This window comes from Triturus cristatus, chromosome 9 (assembly GCF_964204655.1).
Source record: "Triturus cristatus chromosome 9, aTriCri1.1, whole genome shotgun sequence".
NCBI classification, from domain to species: Eukaryota; Metazoa; Chordata; class Amphibia; order Caudata; family Salamandridae; genus Triturus; species Triturus cristatus.
Genome location: NC_140592.1, coordinates 1,213,787,288 through 1,213,806,647, shown reverse-complemented (window position 1 = coordinate 1,213,806,647; position 19,360 = coordinate 1,213,787,288). Strand labels below are relative to the sequence as shown.

The window sequence follows — 19,360 nt, the reverse complement described above, 5'->3', positions numbered from 1 at the left end:
ACAGCTGGACGATCAGCTCGCCGCCGTCTTTTGTTTTCATGAATGCGGAGCTGTCCGCTGCATACTGTAAACGGGTTGGCCATTTTTAAACGGCACAACTTTCATCAAAATAAAACCTCTGAGAATATTTCGTCATCTTTCTTTTACAATTATGTTGTTGTCAGTGTTAGCAAGTGATAGTGTTGTTATCCTTGTTAGCTACAAGAACGCTATTAATAATTTGTGGAATATTCCATACAATTTCGAATATGATTAGCAGGGGCAAGTCCTTTACTTCGTGACTGAAAAGATAAATAATCATGCATTTTTCAGACTTACATGTTCGCTTTACATTCATGTGTTTTGAAAGCCCTCAACTATTCTCTTATTCATGATGGCTCCTCGTTGGGGTATGGCTGTCGCGTTACAGTATGCGCATGCTCATTGAGGGCTGGCCGCCTGTCCGTAGTGTTCCTTGCTCTTCCATACCGAGCAGGGCCCGGAGGGTGGTGCTCTGCTGCTGCCAGGAAGTGTTCTCCGGATGTGACTGGGAGGCAAGGAACAGAGCCTATAGTACTCTGAACCGAGGGCAACGGTCCGGCTTCAGGTGAGTTACCGGTCCTTTGGAGGAGGGGATTGAAAGGGGTCATCATGGCAATAAATTAGAGTCATCATGTTCAGAGAAGTGTTCTTGAAACCCAGGTGCTATGCATAACCCTTAAGACCTTCCTACCCGTCCTGCCAAAACAAGCCCCAGCCACCGGTGCCAGTCATCCTTTGCTCGTTTCCAAACCAAGCTTTGCTTTTTGTTCTTTTAAGCAGATCCTGGTCCTCTCTTCACTATTCTTTCTCGCAATTCTCTTTTCTTTCTGTAGCCAAATTCCATACCTAGATTTCTTTTTAGCTGCCTCTCCTCCCTCGATGCTCTCACTGCTTTCACCCCTGCTCTTCTCTCCCTATTTCGCACTCCCCACCCATTCTACACGCCCCCATACTTAATACTGACCCTTTCCCTCTTCTGTAACCTTTCATCTCGTTCTTTATGAAATATCATCATGGTAGTCAGAGTTACCAGAATATTGGTGGGACTCCCCCCTATGCTCATATAAGCTCCTTCGGGGCCAGATGCGTTGCACGGGTTTCGGGGGCCTAGGTTTTTTATAATGAAAAGATCCTACAATGAAGACGCTCCCTTGCAAAAATCAGTACTTTATTGATCTTGGATAGCTGAGTAAGCAACCAGCTTCAGACAAGTCATCTACTAACCATTGAGCCCCAAAGAGAGAAGAAATTTCTTAAGAAATAGGTGGGATACTAATTCGTATAAACAACGTGCAACGATGTTCATTTATCACATAACTTAATGTCTCACAGATATACCTGTGATTTACTACAGTGGGACTAGCCATTTAAAAGTCGAAACATGGCTATCAGCTTTGTGATAGACCCCACATGCATGTATTTATATGTTGTTTACATAATACCTGTTCATATATACATCACTCATTCATGTCTTTCTACTTCTTGTCTGTTGCTGCCAAGAAACAGCAAATGTTAGAAGTGGTGGTTATACATTATATGCATGTGTTTATAAATATTCAGTTGTACCTGCCATATTTAAGGCAATAAGAGATACAACGATTTCTCTAACAAGCTATGGACTTGAATGTTATCCGGTGGTACACGTGGAGCTCATCACATTAACATATCTGTTTTCATTTCTTGTCAAATGTGTATTTTTGTATTAGAAAGCCTTCCCAGCGGGATGAGTATAGCTTTCCTTATAGGGATGCCCGAGGGTGGTGGGCTTGTTCTCTGTTTTATTTTGGCTCGGAAGCGTTCTCCCCCACTATGTGCGTGCTGTACAAAAGCTATAAAGAAACTGGTTGTTATTACAGACATGCAGGTGTAAAGACGTTTTCAAACTAAGCTTACATATTTTAAAGTTTCATGTATCGTTTGCACTTTTTAAGAAGTTAAGCTTTTAAGTGTCACAAAACTAGAATATTTTAAAACAAAGGGAAGAGCTGCTTGATTGGTACATTTAACGAGGATTGGCAAAGCCAATAGGTCTCACCATTTGGACTTATTGGCGTAGCCAATTCTGTTTGTGAAATTAAGAAAAAGAAAACAAGCATTGGCAAAGTCAATAGGTCTTGCCATTGTCAAGTATAGGCTTTGCCAGTGCTTTTAGCCGATTGTGGTCATTATCAACAAAATGCTTAATTTGCCCCCCCCTCCCAAAAGACCTGAACATGGAGTGCCCGTGAGCGCGTATGCGGCGTGTCATCATCTGCAATGTGATTCAGTTGACTTATGAACACACATACATCCAGGGCAGGCCTTTAGCATGGGCGTGCTGGGCACCGGCCGCTGATATTCTGATGGGTGCCCAGAGCTGTGTGCATTCAGATAGTGCCATCAGCAGCATCCCTGTCATCTTGCTCCAGCGTTGTCCGTGTCCCTGCGTGCCCATTTCTCTCTTATTTGCCCGTTTAAAGTGGTTTTAATCCTTCATCATCGCACATTGTCGGATACATCATTTGACAAAAATCTGTAACTGTAATAAGAGAAAGAAAAGTAAACCCCATTTTCAAGGATGAGATAAGCAGCAATAAGTAAAAAGACAAACTGACATTTTACCTCTGTCCTTGAACAGGCAGAACATTTGTCAAGATAAAAGCAAGATATAAAGGCGTTTTAATTGCTCATTCACTTTCTGAATGAACAGAACACTTGTTCCTTTCCAGTTTAAGTTCATTTGCATGAACGGATTAGTAGGTCCTATAAATAGCTCAACCTGATAAAATGTAACTCGCCATAGCGAGAGGGTGAGTTGATTTTTCGAGGCCTGTAAAGCCAACCAACGTTAAGCAATGGAAAAACTCTGAACTTACTTTTTAAGTTTTTAGTATGTTCAACAAGAGGCTTTTCTCTACCAGACAGATTGACGCTGCTGCGCCAATAAACGCAATGCATGCAGACTCCCAAGTAATACTCTCATAGCCATCCCAGGAACACACACACCCGCAAACAACCAGGGGCATGTACATAAAACCAAAGACAAATGAACACATTTATGCAGGCACACATGTATTTACAGACTATTTCCCCAAAGGCGCACACAGAAGACACACATAGAAGCACACATATAGACATCTCAAAGGTTCACATGCACACGTATGGGTATGAATGAAATTCAAAGTGTGCAGTGGCTAAAAAGATGATCGATGATTGAATGGATGCATAGTTGCAGGTGAACAAATGAAGACAATATGGTAAATGAACAGGTGTGTTTGTAACCAGGGATGTATGGATGGATGGGCATGTGTACAGGGTTCGAAGCATGAGTGAATGTTTGAGGCACTGAATGGACTTGTGTAAGTATAGATCTTGATATAAGTATACGATGGATAGATTTGCAGTGCATGGACAGGATAGATGCATAGATAGATATCCCTTGCAATAATTCATACACAGGATTACTTGGCTCCCAACACCAGTAGACCAGCATCCATGAGAGCAGGATTAGTTAAAATTATACATAATAACATTAAAAAGCCTAATGCTCAAAGTGAGTACTGCTTCACAACTGTGAGAAACCACATTACTTATGATTCCATCTCTTCTGATTGAACAAACAAGACTCGCATGAAGTAGGAATACAGAAGAAACATCCTTCATCACGCTCCACTACAATATTTGCAAATTGAAAAATTCTACCATACAGCTGAAATCTACACACTTGACAACGCACTTTAAAGTACATGAAAATGGACCAACACGGATTAGGTGAATTGGGATCAGAAATTTTCCAGCGCAAAATTAACATTCTGCATGTTTGTGTTCAACTTAAATGATATACATATTTGACAATTACTATCAACGGCCTCAGTAAAGATATTAATTAATATGTGCTTCTCAATTCTATTTGAATTTTTCATCTATCAAGAAAGGCATACATTAGAATTTGCAGGACAACCAGCTCCCAACATGACTTTGCTCCCTTTAAACAAAATAGCTCCTTGGGAAGTTCATTCTATGAAGGATACTCCCAAACAGACAATAACATCTAGTGAGAGATGTATAGTCCAGCGGGATGAGCTAAGACATGATTGTTAAAGTCTCAAGCCATTGGTTGAAAGAAACCAGTAAAAGAAAGCCAATGGTTGAAAGGAACCCAAATTTCAATATATGTACATTGTTTGGCAACTGTCCGGTCAACACCCAGACCTAAAAACACGAACATGTACAATTGTATAAGCTTAGAATGCATGTACACTGATATAGGGTGTGAGAAAGTGGGTTTCTGTTGCAGTAAACCCCCCCCCCTTTTTTTTGTTGCCAGACTATTGATGCTCTTAGACTTGATGTGCTCTGGGGCCCTGCCAATCAGGACCCCAGGGCCTGTGTTCTTTCCCAAAAACAAAACCCAATTGAAAGCTCTGGCCACAGGTAGGTCCCTGGTAAATGGTACCCCATGTACCCAGGGCACTGTGACCAGAGAAGGCTCCTAAGGGCTGCAGCACCAATTGTGCCACCCTTAGAGGCCCTGTACCCTGGCACACACACACTGCCTTTGCAGGCGGAGTGTCTGGGTGCAGAACAAAACAAAGAGACGACATGGCACACATCCCTGTGTGCCATGCCCACAAACCACTGCCCTGGCATACATCAGTCACCCCTCTAGCTGGGTGCCCTCTGCCAGTGGTGAGGGTATAGGTGCATGAGCCCTGTACCCCTACAGTGCCCAGGTCCATTCCTGGGACCTGTAAGTGTAGTGCTGCCATTAAGAGTATATGGTGCTGGGAGGTTGTCATTACGAACTCCACAGCACCATAATGGCTGCACTGAAGACTGGGAAGTTTGGTATCAAACTTCTCAGCACATTAAACCCACGGATTTAATGTAAAATGCACAACAGAGGGCATCTTAGAGATGCCCCCTGAAACTCGACCAACTCCCAGTGACTTCACTGAGTGGCTGCACAGGCTGCCACCACCAGACATGTTTCTGGCCCCCTGGGTCGAGAGCTTGCTGCTCTCGGGGGCATGAAACAATGCACATCCTGGGACGAGCTGCCTAGCCTCCTCTCCCAGGATGGGCAGGGTTCACGAAGGAGAAGCTTCAAAGGCATGCCGACTTTGTGAGCTTCTCCAGACCACTTGCTGTACTCAGCAACTGGTCCCCACTGGTTCTACCCCCCACTTTGGGCGGGAGACCCGGCGGGAAAAACAAAGTGAGAAAGAGAGGTGTGCCCAGTCTGCCAACTCCACCCCTACGGCGGGGAGGCGAGGTGAAGCACAACCCTCTTGTCCCCGCCATCTTGAGGATGGGGGGGGACCCAGCCAACCAGGGACAGGCTCCTGCCCCCCTCCCACTGGAGAGTGGCAGAACCGGGGGTTTACCCACCCCAGGGAAGGGACCCATTGGTCCCTGCCCTTTACCTACCTGTAATGCCCCTAAATTTAGCATTTAGGGGCACCCTGAACCTTCCTTCCTCAGATCCAGCAACCACAAGAAAAGAAGGACGAGAAGCCGTGCAGAGCTAACAAGAGGACGACGCCCACTGACTTGGCCCGAGCCCTACAGCCCTGTCTACCCTTGAACCTGCTCCTGCAAAATCCTGGCGTGGCCAGTAACCTCAAAAACCCCTGGAGGACCTGTCTGCATTCACTCTTCAAGCTGTTTCTCCCGTGAACACCGGACGTGTTTGAACTGCAGCTTCTGGTGCCAGCCAGAAACCGCAAATCCAGCACACTCTACACCCGCCGAGCCCGGCCTGTGTTTGAGTGAACAAACACCCCAAGGAGGTCCCCCCGGCGATCCTGACCCGAGATCCGGCGACCCCTGACCTGCCTCAAGCCTCCAGATGCCGCCTGCAGCCTCAATCCAGGAGACCCCCCCTACGGCGACCGGAGAGGGTAAGAAAATCGGACGTCTAAAGGCACCCCTGCACCGATGCCCCACAGCCTTGTGTGCCCAACCCAGTTGTGCCTGACCATCCCTCTACATCCCAACTTACCCCTCGAAGTGGTGGTCACTCCTGGAAGATCTTCGTCCCCGAGCCTGCAGTGTTTCTTTGTCCCGGAGAATCTCCATTGAATTCAAAAGGGCACCCGACCTCAAAACTGCACCCTGCAACCGGCTGCCCTAGCGCCACCCATTGGTGCTAACTTGGTCCCCAACGTGCCCTGAGCTTAACCCTAGGAGCTTTGCTCCCACAACCTTGTGGCCTGCTTGCCAGCAGCCATCAACCGGAGTCCCCCTATCCCCCATAGGACAACATTGGGCCTCATCACTCTGCACCCGGCCGCCCGAGTGCCGCTGAAGGTGCAACAACAGTGCATCACTCACCACGGGAGACCCCTGAATCTAACCCCAGAACTCTAATGACAAAGACCGATTTCTTACCTTGAAACCGATAACTAATTTTTCCTCATAGGATAACTGACACTTTTTCTCTCAAAAAGTTTCTGTCGACTTTTGAAAACTGCAAATATTCCTTAAAAATCAGCCGATTAACTAAAACGCATTTTCTCAACTGCTTTCAAGAAATGTCCCAGTGCTGAATCCTGGATCCAGCACTGAGTAAGAAAAAGTAACAATAACATAACGTACCTGCTAAGTGAATTTCCTCTCATAGGATAACATCGGTGATTCTATGTGAAAAAGTTTCTAAGTGCCAACTTTTGAAATACGAGAATATTCTTTAAAAATCGTACAGACTACAAAAACGTAATTACTTACCTGTTTTAAGTAGATGTCCCAGTGCTGAATCTAGAAGTCCAGCACTGGATTACAACAGTAACGCAAAAGTAACTTACCTGCTAAGTGAATTTCCTCCCATAGGATAACATTGGTGATTCTATGTGATAAAATTTTCTGTCAACTTTTGAAATACAATAATATTCCTTAAAAATCATACCTTTAACCAAAACGCATTTACTCACCTGTTTTCAGGAAATGTCCCAGGGCTGAACTAGGATCCAGTCCTGTGGTTAGAAAAGTAATCTGAAAAGTAATGAACTGCATTTTACTTAAAAAGCCCATTCAATTGAATGTACTATATCTGCAATGTGTCGGAAACTACTTTCTTAAACCTGTAGTCAAAACCAGTACCAGTTATACTGCAATTCTGAACTGTTCAAACAAGCCAATTACTACTGCAAAGTATTTATATGCTTACCTGTACCAGTCTTGCTTGGTTCTAGAAATAAAACAACAGTATATTTTTTTAAACAAAACAATTGGCCTAGAGTTCAGTTCTTGAGTGTGTGAGACCATTTGCTGAGAGTGTACATCAAATGCTTTACGCTGTCCTCTGATACTGCCTTACTGCTCGACCGAGCTACCACTTTAGAGAGTAAGGTTCTATCTAACTTTAACCTCTGCCAAACCTCTGGAGACTCTTGGACTCTATACACACTGTTACCTCACTTTGGTGCAGTACATATAGAGCCAGTTTCTTACATAGGGAAACAACTAAGTGCCATTCCTTTGTGTGAGGCAATGCTGTAAAACATTAAACAGTGCTGGCTGTTGTGACATTGGGGCTCCTAACATAATGCACTAGTGGCATGAGCAAATGTCCTAGGTCAATTGGGCTACAGTGAAAATCCATATTTGCATTCCGCTCTAAGCATTTCATTCAAATTCCAGAGAACATCTCATATTTGTGACGGATTATGCTATTCAAGCGGTCTTAATCTGAACCTAAACATAAGGTCTTTAGGGGAAAGCAAATGCTATTCAAAGTTTAGCTGATTCATAAAAAACATATGATAAGCTTTATTTATGAGAGCTTATGCAGCAGCATTTCTGAATAAGTTGAGAATTATCATGTAGCTCTATGTTTTTGAGGCTAATTCTAGTCCTGGGCTTTCATATGACAAACAAGCATATGTTTTCTGGGAGTTGAACTCTGGGGCGGGGAGGGGAGTTTAATAGCATTTTACTGACAACACACCTGATACCAAAGATTTACAGCTGAAAAGCCCAGAGTTGGAAATGTGTTCTGACAAGATGAATCTGGGCAGCATCCTCATATGTGGCTGGCATTTTAAGGCCTATGGCGACATGTATTAGCAAGAAAGAACCGGAGCATAATAATTTGTCTTCGTCAATTTTTTATTTTTTTTAATAAACAATTTTATTGATGAACAACAACCTTCCAGGCATTACAGAATTAGCAGTGGCAAAGCAAGAATCCGTTTCAATTGGCAGTACATCAATTATACAGAGTGAGAGGATACTTAACACCTTACTGTGCTGTATTGAGTCTTCTTTGGCAGTGGATAACATCTGAAAGTTTACCAAAACCCCTGGAAATATGTGTGAACCCTCCACGTTGCAGAGCTCTAACGGCGTACACCCGGTGGGACAGGTGTTCCTATCCCATCCTGTAGAGCCAGTAGTGTCCGCCTCTCCCTCCTCAACTCCACCGTAGGAGAGGTGCATATATCGCCCCTATACTTATTCCACTTCCCCCATTCACTATCCAATTTTTTGGGGCACCCACGCCCCTTGAACACCGTCTTTTCAGCCACCATAGCGTAGTCCATATCAGAGGCCCATTCTCTCACCTGTGGCAGCACCCATGAACCCCATTTTTAGGCGATATTACGTTTGGCTATAATCCAACCCATTGTTACACAGGATTGTTCCATCTGGGTAAGGTCTGTTGCGTCCCAGATGTTAAGGAGGCAAGTCTTGGGGGAGGGATGAACGGGTTTGCCGCAAGCCCTGGACATTTGTCGGGTGAGGTCTACCCAATACTTTTGTATGTGGGGGCAGTCCCAGAGTATGTGTGTGAACGTGCCAGTCTGGTTGCAGTGTCTAAGGCAGAGAGTGTCCGTCCTACTACCCAACCTAAACAATAATGAGGCATCAAAGTAAACCCTGTGGAGTACCTTTAACTGGACAAGTCGCAGCCTCTGTGGAATCGCCACCTCCCGAGGGAAGGCGAGCGCATCTCTCCAATCATCATCCTCCATCACACCAAGGTCCCGCTCCCAGCCCACTCTTAGTTTCAGCATCGGGTCAATCCGGTTATTTACTAATTTTTTATAGGTTAGGGATATTGCCTTGCGGTCCATCGGGTCTAATAAGAGTCGATCCTCCAGGGGGGAGGAGTCTGGAAGGGGGCAATCTCGGGGGAGTGCCGAGTCAATCGCATGGCTGATTTGTAGATATCTAAAGGTCTCCGTAGGGGCGAGTTGGTATTTCGCCTGTAGATCTGTGAACATGGCTTCCCTACCCTTAACCCAAAGGTCCCCAACCCTGGAAATTCCAATCATGTCCCACTTGTCGAATCCCGGGCATGCACTAAGGTGTCCTAAGAGATCCGGCTCCCATAGCGGAGTAGCCTTCGTGAGACGGTTGTGCCACCCCAACTTACGTTGTACCGTGTGCCTCCCTTCTACCGTACGGGCCGTGGGGCCAGTCAGACGCAATTTACGGGGATTGGTGTAGAGCCCTATTGTAACCCCCCCTTCCCATCCGCCAGTGGTCCGTGCGGAAATTGGGGTCTTGGTGAGAGCCAAATGCCCATCTATTGATGGGTTGCCAGTTGCGACGCCAGATAGTAAAGGCGCACATCTGGCAGCCCTATATCCCCGGCATACCACCCCATGGTGAGTTTAGTTATAGCAATTCTAGGGGCCCGACAGTCCCAGAGCAACTTTTGTACCACCCCATCGATTTGGGAAAAGTAGGAGTCAGAGATCCGGTATGGGGCATTCTCCAGGGCATATAAAAAGCGCGGAAGCGCAAGCATCTTAAACAGGGAGGCGCGTCCCTACAACGTCAGGGGCAGTGACCTCCAATGCATGACATCCGATCTCAGACGTTCCAGGGGCGTCTTGAGGTTACTTTCATAGGAAAGAGTCTCATCAGGTGTGAGGAATAAGCCCAGGTATACAAAGCCCTGATCCACTACTGGGATGCTGTAACCCCTTGGGTTGGGCGGGGGCTCGCCCCAAAGGACATACATTTGTGATTTGGACCAGTTGATCTGATAACCCGAGTGTGCCCCGAATATGTGGAAGATATGGAGAGCCCGACGTATGGATCATGCCGGTGAGGCCAGATACAGTAATATATCGTCCGCGTAGAGCGATATACGATCTTCATGGTCGTGGGTCCATTTTAAGCCCCTGATCTCAGGGTCACTCCTTACCCAGACTGCCAGAGGCTCCAGCACCATGGCAAAAAAGAAGGGCGACAGCGGGCAACCTTGCCTCGTGCCCCGCTGGAGGGGGGAAAGGGGTAGAACGGTGGTTATTAACTGAGACATGCGCCGTAGGTAGCCCATACAGCAGCCTGATCCACCCAATCAATTTAGAGCCCAGTCCCATACGGGCAAGCACAGCGAAAAGATATTCCCATTCTACCGTATCAAACGCCATAGTGGCGTCAAGTGACAACAAGATCGCCGCTTCTTCAAGGCTATCAACCCGTCCCAACACCCCATTAACACGACGGAGATTCCTGGCGGTATTCCTACCCGGCATGAAGCCACACTGATCTGGATGGATCAGGTCGGGAAGATAGGAGAGTAGGCCATTGGCCACCAGTTTAGCCAGGATTTTCACTTCTACCGGCAACAGCGAAATGGGGCGGTACGATTTGCAGTCTTCCGCCGGCTTGCCAGGCTTATGGATCACCACAATCGCCGCATCGCGGATTTCAGGCGGCAGACGGGCGAGTTCGTAGCATTCGTTATATAGGTTCAACAAGTGGGGTGCCAACTTCACAGCCATAAGTTTGAGGAGCTCAATGGGTAGGCCATTAGGGCCCATCGCTTTGCCCGACCTGATGTCTACTATAGCTTTTTGGACTTCTGCCGCTGAAAGGTCAGCTTCGAGTGACGCGCAATCTTGCGGCGGCAAACACGGCACATTTAGAGTGGCAAGGAGGTCTGTGGCCCATCGGGCCTGAGAGTTCTGGGGGGCCCGGTAGACTTCTTCAAAATGTGCGGCAAACACGTCAGCAATTCCCTGGGGGTCCGTGACGAGCTTGCCACCCTGACCTGTTATTGCCTTAACCCACTTAGCCGCCTGTTCCTTGCGCTCCAGCCACGCAAGAAGCTTACCCATGCGCTCCCCCTGCTCATATATACGATGTCACGTGGCCAGGGCTCGCAGAGTAGCGTCTTCTAGCAGGAGCTGTTTGTAGTCATGCCTCTTAAGACCAATACTATGTTGAGTCTCTGGATTTGGGTCCGAGGCAAGGGCCCTTTCTAATTGTAGAATATCGTTTTCCAGCTCGACACCCTCTTGTTGCCTTCAGGTTTATGCCCCACCATCCGCGACAATGCAGTCCCTTTAATTACCGCACCAAGCGCCCCCCAAAGTGTGGCCGCCGACTCGACTGACCCCTTATTTTCTGTAAAGTAAAAGTCGGTGTCTTCAACCTTCAACGCCCACAGCTGTATTCTAATAGTGGCAGGACGTCCGAACTGTCGGGCAACAAAGACCGCCATCACCAAGGAGTGATCAGATATACTTTGCGCGAGTGTTGTGGGTTTCACAAAATCTTGTATGTCCTGTCCTGTGCATGTGTGAATAAAAAAGCCGGGATTGACTGCCATGCACTCCCGACTGGAGTGTGTAGTGTGTGTGTTGAGGGTTTAGCCATCTCCACACATCCACTATCCGAACCTCTAGAGCTTGGAGCCCTGTGGTGGATCTTGTCTAGGCGGGAGTCTATCTCTGAGACCATCCATAACTAGGTTGAAGTCCGCCCCCCCCCCCCGTATCAAAGAGCCCATCGGCAATGCCAGGACCAATGTTCCAATCTCTTGCAGGGTTGGACGCTGCAAACCCGGCGGTGCATATACTGAGATGACATTTACAACTTTGCCCTCCCAGAGTCCCGAGGCCGCTGCGTATCTGCCCAGTGGATAAGTCCAGGTGCGCTGTATGATGTAGGGACAGCCCTTGCGAAGAAGTATCCCCACTCCCCGGGAGGTGAGTCTCTTGCAGTAGTACTATGTCGAGGGCCTGTCGATGAATATACTGTATGACTACACCTCGTTTGATTTTATCTCCCAGGCCGTTAACATTCCAAGTGGACACTCCAAGTCCCTGTCCGAGAGCCATCAGGACACAACCAACCCCCTCCAATTGACCTGAAAGGCGGGGCGACCACACTCCACGCGCCATCAGTCACCTCCCGGGCCAGCCCAAAGCGCTCCTCAACTCTTTACCCATCTAGAAATAGAATACCTCTGATCATCTTACTAGTGCCACGTAGGATAAGCTTAGTAAAAAAAACACAGTTGCTTGGTGAAAACCCCCAAAAAAGAAATCAAAATTACCCCGACCCATGAAAACACCCCCCCTCCCTGCTTCCCTGCTCAGCAGGTCCAAAACCACCCGCCCGCCCACCCATAAACAACTTCAGAGAACATGCGCCACCCCCATCCCCATCTGTGCACTCTAAAACCCGGTCCTCCCCACAAAACAGTATACCGCATGGAGGCTTAAAACTGCCTCGGAGCAGTCTTTTAGTGCCCAAATCCGGGTGCTTCCACCCCTCATGCCCCTGAGTTCAAGGTACAGTACCTGCATTTCTGGAATAAGAGTCACTGGTATGTCCATGGTGAGCCCTGATCTGTCCCCTGGGCCATGGTCCACTGCACCCCCGCTGATCCCAGTGTGCCCATCATGTCCCATCTGAAGCAGCGCCTCCACGATCCCTCCACCCGGGGGTCAAATCAACACGAACATGCCTAGCAGAGTTCCAGAGCACCCCAAGGGGTCAGGACCCATTTTGTGCAAACTCACCATACCATGAGTTGGCGTCGGGCCCTGGGAATCAGCATCGGAGCTTGGAGGAGAACGTCTCTGTTGGCGCCAATCTGCTGCACCGTAGGCCGCCGAGTGCCCCTTCCTGGATTTCTTTTCAGCCACACGCCAACCTTCCAGCCAGTCCCAGGCGTCTTCTGGGCGAGTGAAGAACCATGTTTTTCCCATTCGATTCCACCCTCAACGTAGCGGGAAACATCATGGCGTATTTAACTTCCTGATCACGCAGGGCCCGCTTCACGTCCAGGAAGCTACGGCGCTGCTTCTGCACCCGCAAAGTGAAATCCGGGAAGAACATGACTTTGCTATTGTCAAGAGTTAATGGAGGGGCTGCCCGCGCAGTCTGGAGTATAACGTCGCGATCTCGAAAGTTGAACACTCGAGCCAGGAGGGGACGGAGGGGGGGGGGCGCCCCCGGCTTCGGACGGCCCCCCGGGGCACGATGAGCCCGCTCAATCGTGAAGCATTTGGAAAGTCCTCTGGGCTGAAGGTGTTTGAGGACCAGCTCCTCGACAAAGAGGTCCACCGCCTGCCCCTCCGCTCGCTCCGGAACTCCAATAATGCGGATGTTATTGCGTCGCATTCTTCCCTCATAGTCATCCAGCTGCAGGACCATTGCCTCATGTGAGGCACGCAGTTCGGAGACGTGGTGTTTAAGCAGGGCGGTGTCGCTGACCAAGTCTTTAGTAGTGCTCTCGACTGTGGCCACCCTTTCCACCACTTTTTTCATATCTTCCCTGATCAGTCCCACATCCGTGGCTACCGTATCAATTCTTACCTCGAGGGAGGTTCGTATCGCTGTAATGGCGTCGAGGAGATCTCTATTCGAAGGGTCCGTCGCTACTCCTGGGGTCGCCGAATCCGCCCGGTCCTCAGTCTGTTGTTTCTGCCAGGCAAATTTATCCAGCTTAGACTGGGTCGCCGTCCTGCTGTTGCGTCCTGCGGTCATGGTATTTTTCAGGGCTGCCCCACCCAAAGTCAGGGCGCAAACGCTACTCCCCGCCGCCTGCGGTGAAAATTGCACCCGGCCTGTCGGTTTTCGCGTGGTGCACCCCCCTCCGAGCGGTCCAGCACAGGGCTCTTCTCTACAGCCAAGCGACTATGGGGGCCCCCCGACACCCAGCTCGTTTTGATAGAATGTCAGCCCAGAAGATGGCCTCCATCGCCAGGATAGCCACCCCCCTCGTGGAGCTCCTGTATCCAGCCAGAGACCAGCGGCCCAGCCACCGTCCTGGTCAGTGGTGCCCAATTCGCAATGGAGGGGAGGCAGAAATGAAGCGTTGTATGTACAATTAAGGAAGGCACCAGGTGTTAAAATCTCGCCCCAGATATTGCGGTCCTCCGCGCAACCCAGGCTCCAATGTTAGATTCCAGGGGACTGCGCCTGCCGGGGATATTCCCTTACTCTACTGTGCCCCCAACAAATCAGCAAGTCCAGCATGGAGAAGGTGTCATCCTTCAGAAGCAGTGGGCAGAGGTCTTTGTCAAATTTTAGGGTCTTTATGAGGGTGTGTTTTCCTCACGAGGACTGCCATGAATATTGACCAAACTGGATGACCTACATCCTCTCTCACTGTAAAACAATCTGCAGTGTGCACTGGATGTGGTGTAATGGACACTGGATATGGTATATGCATGATTTGTGTGCATGGTGTTAATGCCAACGACAGACAGTAAATTGCGCCTAGAAATTATTTATTGGTAACCAGGCAAGAAACCAGCGGACCGGGCGCTGAACTACTGTATCGGGCAGTGTAAAGACAAAAACATTGGTAAAGGATGGTGCTCCAAGGGGAGAGGGGTTGGCTACCAATTCTACCTCGTAAATCCCCACAGCAGAGGGGATGCAACAGAAACAAAGGGTCTACCCCCGAGCACACAATAAATGAATGCTTTTAATTCAGTATAATGCTGTGTCTTGGAAATATTACCTGACCGAATCTTGAATACTGGATACCTGAATAAAGAATCGAAACTTGGATCAATACATAGGGACTTTCTCAATTATAATGAATTAAAAATATTAATTTATTGTGTGCTCGGGGTAGACCCTTAGTTTCAGTAAATTGCGCCTCGTATATCTGAGAAAAAAAATCTTCAGCTACAGTTGGGTATTGCACTGAAATTCTAGATTTTGGCATGTAATGCCAATATTTGGTTTTATGTCAATTATTTCATATAATTGATTGCTTCTATATTAGTGCAATGTATTTATATATTTTTTTAAATATTTTAATTAGTAATTATGTACAATAGATTGTACACTGCCGCAGTCCCATGTGCGTGCATTTACGTTGCAAAATGCCTATTAGACATAACAAAGACAACACGAAACGTATTTATGATGCATGGAAATGCTCTCCGAAAGATGCTACCTGGAGAAACTGTAGACAAATTAATTGCACTGCCTTTCCAATGAGTATACATTTGCATAAATGTGAGTCCCTAAATTCTGTCCACCTCTTTTCGATTAGAACCATATCCCGTTATTTAAGTTCTGCAGCTGAAACGCGTATTCCCATTAAAATGCAATTCACATGTCTTATTATCATTAACAATTGTGTTAAATGCTTTCTTTTGAACATTTGATTCAGCAAAAATGGGAAATATAAATGCTTTAATATTGCAATCTCTTTGGCATCAGTGCTTCTTCTCAGCAGTTGTCGTATACATCCAGGAGCATTAATACTCTGAATATGTGACACTGTTTCTTTTTATAAGTGCTTTAAACGTCACTAAAGAGAACAGCTATTTACACAAATTGGCAATGGCATCTGTGATGCATCAATGTGAACATTTAGATGATCAGGTGTAGTACACATGTTAAACACTAAGTTTAAATACACAAAATCAAGGAAAATCTGCTTTCCTCTTTCCTAAAAACGCTCTTACTTTGAAGTCAGCCTAAAGCAAAATAAACACCAGGCTCACTCAAAGACTCAGCTTGACATTTGACCTGTGTCTTTGTATGCACAGCAAATGTGACAAGATAAGAACAAGATTTAAAGGCTTGTTTACAGAAAGCAAGTTTGTGGAACAATAAAGAAAACAGTTTAGGCAGGGAGAGGGACGGAGCGAACCTGGAGAGCCTAAAGCAAATAAAGCCAGCAAATAGAAAGGCTGAAAAAGTGAGTTATAAACAACAAAGCCAATGGTATTCAATGGGCGGAAGGCATTCCTAGGTCAACTTTTTGAAAGTCCCCAAGATGTTGTTAGCAAATGCAGACAGCTGTGCTGTCTGGTAGGCTGCGACCTAAAAATGTAGCAATGACGGATGCTGGCCGTGTTGTTTCATAGGTGTCATCGCACATGTGTACAGCTGAGAAATATGCCTTTGACCAGGGCCCCAAAAATCCTAAAAATTGCCCTGCTCCCTTTCTCTCATAGTAACACTTGAATTGATAAAGAAAGGGTCAATCCTCTCAAACCCATGCATATGGCTGATCCTATCCGAGCCCTTGCAGAATGTTTCAGTGTGGGACTTCCCTCTGTACTGAGTCCACTGCCAACTAGGTGTCCATTGTTGGTTCTCTATGAGTTTCTTGGATGTTACAGGGGGCAATATTGTCCAGCTAACACAGTGAAACGTTCTTGGACTATAGTACATGTGCCATACATTGAATTGGAAAACAAAATTTATTGTGGTGTTTTGTACAGTGCAAACCTGTTTGCTTTGACTTCTCCTTTGTTGGTCCTTGATGCCATTTTCTGACGTTCCGCGGTCCACCGTGGCTGGCTGGCTACATCGTGAGCATTGTCGGACACGAATACATGTGTACCATACCTTCACTACAGAAACATTTATTTTTAACAGGTGTTTTATTATAATGCTAACATGTCACATTTGACTACTCAAAGCATGCACAGTGCATCCGAATGGCATGAGGATGGTGAATGGTCTAAACGTGCTATAAGATCGGTGAGTGTATCACCTGATAAAGAAATCTTTGTGCGCGGTGTGTGCGGAGGCCTGGTCAGCCTTTCATTTTTTGTTGGTTAAAATGTTAACCATTGAATAAGCTATTAGGAACATATTACTTAGGCTAAAAAAAAAAATCATTGCAGTTGTGTGTGGTATATTGTTCTCACAAGCATTTGCTCATTGCAGTTGTGTGTGCTATACACTGTTCTTACTAGAACTTGCTACAGTCAAGTATTTACAATATACTTACATTTCCTGTGCAAAGGGCACCCACTCCCATTGAGGAAATATGTAAGCAGCCTTTGGACTCGCCTATCAAAACCCTCCCCAACTCATTACAACAGACGTATCCTACTGACTCCACAAAACCAAATTAGTTTCCTGTCTGCTATGGAAATGTTTGGAACTACTGAAAGGTCCTGTACGCTATACAAAAAGTAATTACAATAATAATAACGAAATATCCAAGATTAACTGCCCAAAGAGTTGGGCCTTTTTATTCTCCACTATCAGTACTTCTCAGTTTATTCCAATATTTTGAGTTTCTAAACTCACTTTAGCAGCTTTCTCTTCCTCTTGGGTTTTCCCCATCTGTTTTTCTTTGAGTCACTGATGTTTCCAGAGCTGCTTCAGGGATGCTTATTTATGTAAAATGTAATTATGCATGACTGTCTCTAGGGACTTTGGATCCAGTAAAATCTTAACCAGCATTGGTAAAGACAATAGCTATCACCTTTGGAACCTTATTGGCTTTGCCAGTGGTTGTAGTCAGGTGGCACAACATCACTGATGCTGTGTGGCCTGGCTAAAAATTTTTAAAAAACCAAAAGCTTTTGGTGTCAATTTGTAGGTGTGTATCACCTGTGTGTACACCGACAAAAATGACGCAACTGCTTGTTTTTGTTTTGTTACCAATGCGAGTTGGATTGGTTACCAAAACAAAAATGTTAAAAAGCATTAATTTTTTTAAACGGGTGGGGGGGGAACAACACTGGGAGGGAAGCAACTTTGTGGGGGGAAGCAATGCTGTGGAAGGAGCAACATTGGGCCTGGGTGGGGTGTGGATACAAATGTTGGCACGGTGGAGGGATTTAACGAAGAAAATTTAAATGCTGATTTTTATGGAATCCATATAAACATAAAGATAACTCTTCAGTTTAATTTTCTCCCATTTCAAAGTATTGAATTTACACACAGAAGGCATTTTGCTCTCAATGGCTGATAGACACAGTGTCCTATTTTTAAATGCAAAATGCAGCCATTTTTAAGTGGGGGAAATTTAAAGTACAAAAAAAGTTCCATATAAAGAACATTTTGGCAGAACATTTTTCTGCACTTTTAATTTCTGCCATTTAAAAAATGGTTGTATGTTTGTGTTATACATGTAACAGTGCCACATATGGTGAAAGGTATGTCCCATGTACATACAACAGAGGCTCTAATTCGCCCACACACATACATCCTATTGATACGCACACAGTTGTACATCCTCAAAGACCATGCTCTGACTGACGCACATGGCAGCCCTGTCATAGTTTCCTTACTTAATGTATTTTGTTCAAACCATAGTATCTGGCTCTATGAACATTGGGTTTAAAGTCAATGAAGCTGGACGTGGAGGTGTCTGGTGACACTGTCGAATGCCTTAGCCTTCAGACTGATTTGCATATAGCTATGTCTGAACTGGGGTGGCTTGGTGAGCAAAACGATGGATTAAACCCAGATCTGTGACTGGGGGTGAATGTTTGACAATGTTCAACATTCCGTCCATCATCTTTTTGTGATGGCCATCAGTATGTCACAATAATAAGAAAAGTTTTGAGACCCTGTACTGGAGATTTGAATTGCAGTCTTTTAAGTGTATCCCGTGCACCCTTTAGGTAAACAAATCGACTCCCTAACTTTCTAGGATTTTGAAAGAAAGCTTTTGGCTCTAATGTGTGGGGTCAGGAGGCGAGTTTCCTATTTATGTCGAAGCCTACCATGAGGCGAGTTTCCTATTTATGTCGAAGCCTACCAGTCAGCACAGCTGTCTGGTTTGATAGCCACTTCTTGGGGACATTCGGAAAGCTTCCCTGGGAATACATTCCACCCATTGCTTGCCATTGGCTTTGTGGTTTGTAACACATTTCTTGCTTTCTATTTCCTGGTTTTATTTGCCTTAGGCTGACTAGCTTGAATGTGTCCTTCCCATGGCCCATACTCTGTTTACAGTATCCTTCCACCAGTGCTCGATTTCTGTAACTTCTGCTCCACTCCACTTTGCTCTGCAACACTGCACACTACACTGTGCTGCTCCCCGCTGTGCCAATCCAGACTACACCACTCTAATCTACTCTGCACCACTGCACTCTAAGCCACTCTAATTCAATTTGGGCCACTGCCTTCTACGCCACGCCACTCCACACTGCACCACTCCACGCTGCTTCACTCTACAGAAATCTCCTCTGTGCCGCTCCTTTCTGTGCCACCCCTCACTGTGCAACTCCACTCTACTCTGTCACTGCATTTTATTCTAACCACTGCTCTATGCACTGCGCTCCATGCCAATGCACTCTACTCAAAACCAGTCCACTATGCTGATCTACTGTGCCCCACTAAACTCTACTCTGCTACACACTACGCCACTCTACACCATTGTACTTTA

General features: G+C 46.3%; 1 protein-coding gene across 1 annotated transcript in view; it reads left to right on the top strand.

Moving 5' to 3' along the window:
- Positions 1 to 420: 420 nt before the first annotated feature.
- PSEN1 (presenilin 1) overlaps positions 421 to 19,360 on the top strand; it is a 241,125-nt gene continuing 222,185 nt past the window's right edge. The window contains exon 1 of the mRNA XM_085627269.1: positions 421 to 586. The gene's annotated coding sequence lies outside the window, so the exon portion shown is untranslated. The remainder of the gene's footprint in view (positions 587 to 19,360) is intronic.